Source organism: Gossypium raimondii, unplaced genomic scaffold (genome assembly GCF_025698545.1).
Source record: "Gossypium raimondii isolate GPD5lz unplaced genomic scaffold, ASM2569854v1 Contig00083, whole genome shotgun sequence".
Lineage (NCBI taxonomy): Eukaryota > Viridiplantae > Streptophyta > Magnoliopsida > Malvales > Malvaceae > Gossypium > Gossypium raimondii.
In genome coordinates, this window is record NW_026291242.1 from 15,001 (window position 1) to 21,177 (window position 6,177).

A 6,177-nucleotide genomic window follows, 5' to 3' on the forward strand; every position below is an offset into this window, starting at 1 on the left:
GTAGATTATCTTTCCATTCATTTTTTTTTATTTCAAAAATTCCATGATCCCTTCCCGAACCAAACATGAACCTTTCGATTCATTTGGCTCTCACGCTCAATTATTTCTTATTTATTGGGAATTAATTCCCAATATCTTTTTTTTCTAATGTAATGAGCTTACCCTCTCCCTCTCGTCTCTATTCATATTCCAAAATATCGAAACTGATTACTAATACAAGACCAGAATATTCGGAGGATTCTTCTGACCAAAATAGAAAATATATCAAAAAACTAAAAAGTATAATAAAAAAATAATAAATCAAAGATTTACATATAATTTGTAATTTATAATTGTACTTAGAATTGTATAATGTATAATTGTAATTTGTCAGCAAAGTTGTTTCTTTTTTTTCTTCAAATTCAAAGAATTCTTCTCCCTTTATACATAGGTCATCGATTCAGCATTGGAAAAAGGGGCTCAAATCGTTTTATCGACATGAGTGTTTTATATCGAAAAAACATTTTTGTTTTGAAAATATTTCTGTATTTAGTAACATAGTAGTAGAAAGAGTACCCTGCTGCATCTGAACTTCAAACGGGTTTGGCCTTAACCATGTTAATGGTCCCAGATTATTGGTTAATAGAGAATCAAAGTCGATGTACCAATGAATCACGAAATGCTATGGTTCTATAATATGATTTTAAAAATTTATTCAGAAGTAATTCGCGGGATCATGCACTCTTTTCTTTCCTAGTTATAATGAAAAAAAGTACAACTGGGTGAATCCAGCCTATTCTTGAAATAAACAACTCCTTTTACTCCTTTCCAAAAAGATCAATACACCAAGGACTACACTTAGATTTATTGGATTTGTTGCTAAAATATCGGTATTAACCCCGAAACTCCCGGCGGATGGCCAGTGACCCAAGGAAACGAAAGAATCGGTTACATTTTTCATATGATCTCCTATTTTATTTTAGATAGACTAAAAAAAAAGAACTCGGTTCTTTCTTTTTGTATTATATCGCTTTGACTCCTTTTCCATTTATTCTATTCTATTTATATTATTCTAATTATTCTAATTCTATGTATTTCTTTTTTTGTTTTAATAAATTATTAAATTTATTATAAAATTATTCATTATTATGATTATGAATTTTCATTTACCTATGTATAAACGGAGTCAAAAATAGATTCTATTTATCTAGTTAGCTAGAAATGTATTTTTTTTTTTTCAATTGAAAATTCCCAATAATAATAATTCTTATTAGAATTAGGGGGCAGGTTTCATGTCAATGGCAAAATACCTCATTTGTTGCAACACTCCTTTAAACAATAAATAAGAAATAAGTAAACAAGAAATTAAGAAATAAGGGGTTCTCTTGAACTAAGAAGGGGAAGGAAGAAAGCGAGTCGGTGTGATAATTCCTCATCCTCAAATTAATCCTTCCCATGGATTATTGTCCCAACGAATAATTAATTGTAGGGGTGAAATCTTGATAGAATTCGAAAAAGCGAGGAGTAAGTCCCAAGCCATAAAATAAGAAAAAAAAATACAAAATTCTCATGTTTATAGGATTAAACAAAGGGATTCGCAAATAAGAGTGCCAATGCTACAACCAGCCCATAAATTGTTAAAGCTTCCATAAAAGCCAAACTAAGCAATAAAGTACCTCGTATTTTTCCCTCTGCCTCGGGTTGTCTCGCGATACCTTCTACAGCTTGGCCCGCAGCAGTACCTTGACCAACTCCAGGTCCAATAGAAGCAAGCCCGACAGCCAACCCAGCAGCAATAACGGAAGCGGCAGAAATCAGTGGATTCATGATAAGTTCCTCGCACCAAAATAAAGAAATGGTTAATGATACAATCATCCAATGAATTTTGACTTAATTATATTATTCCATCGCTAAGATTCAACCTGCCGAAGTAACTAAGAACTCCGAATGGAAGTGAGAAGATTATTGAACCGTCAGAACTATTTCGACATCTTTTTTTTAGGTCCTATCCGCTAGATTTTTTTGAATCCGCACATACTTTGTTCTTCCCTTTCTTTTTTCCAACCCATTCTTTGCTTTGAATTCTTCGTTTTTTGTCTTTATTTTATTTATCTCTTTATTCGTTCAATTCATAGTCAAAGACGAAACAGAGGACTTCTATTCTTCTATTGGAATACCTATCTAAATCCACAGTAGTAGGTTGGATTAGATATATTTTGAGTTAGTATATAACTAGTCAATATCTAATATCCCATATACATGTGTTTCTTACATAACGTAAACCAACTATTCATGTCTTAGATTCAATTGGATTCTAAATTCTTCCTCAAAGGATAGACAAGAGCTGTCTTATAGCCATTAGATTCCATATACCTAATTTTACCCCCCCTTTTTTTCCTAATCATTTTTTTTTATATCGTTTTTTTGTAATGTAAATTCGTCTCTTCCTTTTATTTTTATTTAGCATTATCTCACATGGATACAATCTAAATGGACGAATTCATTAGACCAAATCATTGCATACAAATAAAACATCAATATCAGTATTTGATTGAGCTAAGTTCATGCAATTTATTTTATTATTTATGAAAAAAATTTCTTTTGGTCAATCATTGAATTGAATGAAGAAATCGACTGAAATGGGAATCATTCTATATAAAGAACAGCTTTTTAAAATCATAGACCCTAAATTGATACCATAAAATTCCTATTCAATTAGGACTCATAATATTGAAATTGAATAAACAAAAACAATATCAAGATAAAGATAATATTGATTGAAGGTAAATATGATATAAATATAAGTAATAAAAAAAATGGACCAACCAGAATTTTAGGAAAAAGATCTTTCAATTAGATCTCTTTCCTTTTTTTTATTACAATTCTCTAATATCGTAATCTTTTTGTTATTACTCTAGATCGTCGTATTTGTATATTTATGGTCCCTAAGTAAGTAGATTATCTTGAGTTGCGCATACATTGGATTGGACCAAGCTAAGCTAAAAAGAAAAAGGCTGAACTATTTCAAAAAAAAAACTAGTCAATGATGACCCTCCATGGATTCGCCTATATAAGCCGCAGCTAAAGTTGCAAAATAAGAGCTTGAATCCTTGTAAATAATCCAAGGAACATGACGGGTATAGGGACGACTGAAGGTACTAAAGAAACAAGAACAACAACTACTAATTCATCAGCTAATATATTCCCGAAAAGTCGAAAACTAAGTGATAAGGGTTTTGTGAAATCCTCTAAAATGTTAATAGGTAAAAAAGAATTGGAGTGGGTTGAATGTATTTACTGAAATACCCCAATCCTTTTTGAAAGACCCGCATAGAAATATGCTACTGACGTGAGTAAAGCTAAAGCAACAGTAGTATTTATATCATTCGTAGGTGCGGCTAACTCTCCATAGAGGTAATTGTATGATTTTCCAAGGTAACAAGCACCCGACAAGTTAAACAAAAAATAAAATGAGTTCCAATAAAGGAACCCATGGACCATATTCTTCTCCAATCTGAGTTTGCTTACGTCTCAGAATGGATTCAGAACATATTCGAAGAAATTTTGACGGCTGATTGGAATGGTTTGTGGATTCGAACAGCGATAACAGCAGAACCTAATAAGATACAATTACAACCCAGAAGTAATAAGTGCTTGGCATGGACTGAAACCTGCTATTTGCAATAGAAATGTTGGCCTACTTCCACAGAGATATCCATATAACCCGTTTAGTGCGTTTGATATACCATTCATATTGCCCTCTGACAGAAATAGAACTTTACTTAAAAAATAAAAAAGGAATTATTTTGATTCTTCTCTTGCCTACTCAAATTCTATATTTTTGACACCGACGAAACGATCACACAATATTCACAGTTTTTTATCTCTTTTGTGCGATTCAGGATATAGTAACCGATTCCATAGATCTATGTAGTTCAAAAAATAATTTATTTATCTTATTATTAATCAAGGTTTCGTATATAGCTAGAACAACCCTCACAAATTGCGACTACTAATTTGTTAAATTAATCGAATTGAAGCTATAGCGTCATCATTTGCTGGAATCGAAATATCTGCGAGATCGGATCGCTATTTGTATCGATTAAACAAATTGTTGGAATTCCCAAAGTGATACATTCTCGCAGAGCCGTATATTCTTCTTGCTGATCAACGATGATTACAATATCAGGCAATCTCGTCATATATTTAATCCCTTGAATATGTTTGCAAGGATAATTGTCTCTTCAACATAGCTGCATCTCTTTCGGAAGACAGTTGGAGTCCCCGTCTTTTGTTCTGTTCTCAAGTCCCTGAACTTATGAAGCCTCGTTTCTGTAGTGGGCCAATTTGTTAACATACCACCGAGCCATTTTTATTAACATAATGACACCGAGGCCCTTATTGCAGCCCGCGCCACCGAATCAGCGGCTTTATTTTTGGTACCAACAATTAAAATTGCCCTTACTTGCTGCATCAAAACTAAATCACAAGCTTCTGATAAAAACAGCAGTTCTAGTCAGATTTGTAATATGAATACCCTTACGTTTTGCAGAGATATGGCGCCATTCTAGGTTCCATTTCCTAGTACCATGACCAAAATGAACTCCTGCTTCAACATCTCTTCCAATTGTTCCAATATCTTCTTGCCATTTCTGTTTGCACTTCCTCTCTCTCTCTTTTTTAAGTAAAAAGAGACACCTGAATAAATAATAGTTCAATGGAACCTTCTCTTCTACCGAGGTTGGTCGTTTATCCACGACCAAGCCATTACTTTCTATTCGTTATTCTCTTTATTACTATTAACAAATTAACAACTCAAATGACCACAACAAATTATCTTAAGAATCATTAAATTCTATACCTATAAAGAGCGGCCTGATGTATCATGTAAATTGTTTGAAATGCAAGAGTCAAATAATTCTCGGTGGTGGAAAATATCTCATTTCTCCCCGAAGAAATTCTTTTTTTGTTCCAAAGAATGTTGTTATGTTGCCGTGACCGGTGCACTAATCCTTTGAATCCGGTACCGGCGGGTATCCTACCCCCAAGCACAACGTTTTCTTTCAGGCCTTTCAACCAATCGATACGACGGAGGCAGCTTTGCTAAAACTCGAGCAGTTTCTTGAAAACTTGCTTCAGATATAAAACTTTGAGTGTTCAGAGATGCTCTCGTTATTCCCAATAAAACAGCTCGATAACAAATCCTTCTTCTAAAGCACGCCCGTTCGTTCCGCTCGCAATAATCAATCAGTTCCCCAGGTAAAAAACATTAGACATTCCATCTTCTGAAACCAATACTTTTGATGTTATTTGACGTACAATAATTTCTATATACTATTATGGATCTGTACCCCTGAGATCGATAAACCTTTTGGATCTTATTAACCAAGAGACGACTTTGCACTATAGTTAGCTCAGCACCAATCACGAATCCCCAAGGAATTCCAAGAATTCTTGTTATACATTCGTTCAACCCTCAATTCTCTTTTCTAGGTTCATCGATATTGAATCAATCGAACGCCTTCTAACACTTGTTCACTTTTGGAAGACCCTGCGTTATATCACCAGATCTCGATTTTCATATATAAATGTAACTAACGTATCTCCTTCGTAAAGTTTCTCCATAATGCCCATGGACAGTTGCTCCCAGGTCGCAAATAAAACTTAGCCGATCTTATTACTATAGAATCAGCTTGAACAATAAAAACTTGACCCGATTTTAGGCGTGGTCCGCTTTTGGCTATACATACATTTCACAAATAAACTGCCCAAGACTAATTATTGTGACGTTTCTTAATTATGATGATAATGATGATGGGGAAAATACCAATTCAAATTGACTGCATTCAAAAGATGTTACGGCATGGATCGAAATTATAAATTCTCCATTTTCAGCTATTAAATAATAGTTAAGTACTTGAAAAGCCTGTTTTAAATTGTCAAGCTCAAATATTTCGCTACCGAGGTCTGATTATGAGTTATTAAAGGGTAAAATGATGAATAAAAATTCGCAATTTTGGGGCTGTTCTAAAGGACCCAATAAATTCTTAATTGGAATTAGAGGATCTTTTTAATTGATTGTTTTATCACATTGTGATATTTACATCGTTGAATGGCCCATGAAAACAATTAGATGATGACAAAATTATCAAAGATTGGGATTCCTTATTTCTGTTCAAGAGCGTATGAATAGTTCCG

At 33.5% G+C, this 6,177-nt stretch overlaps 1 pseudogene; it reads right to left on the minus strand.

Moving 5' to 3' along the window:
- LOC128036913 (ATP synthase subunit alpha, chloroplastic-like) overlaps positions 1–789 on the minus strand; it is a 2,942-nt pseudogene extending 2,153 nt beyond the window's left edge.
- Between the last annotated feature and the right edge of the window lie 5,388 nt (positions 790–6,177).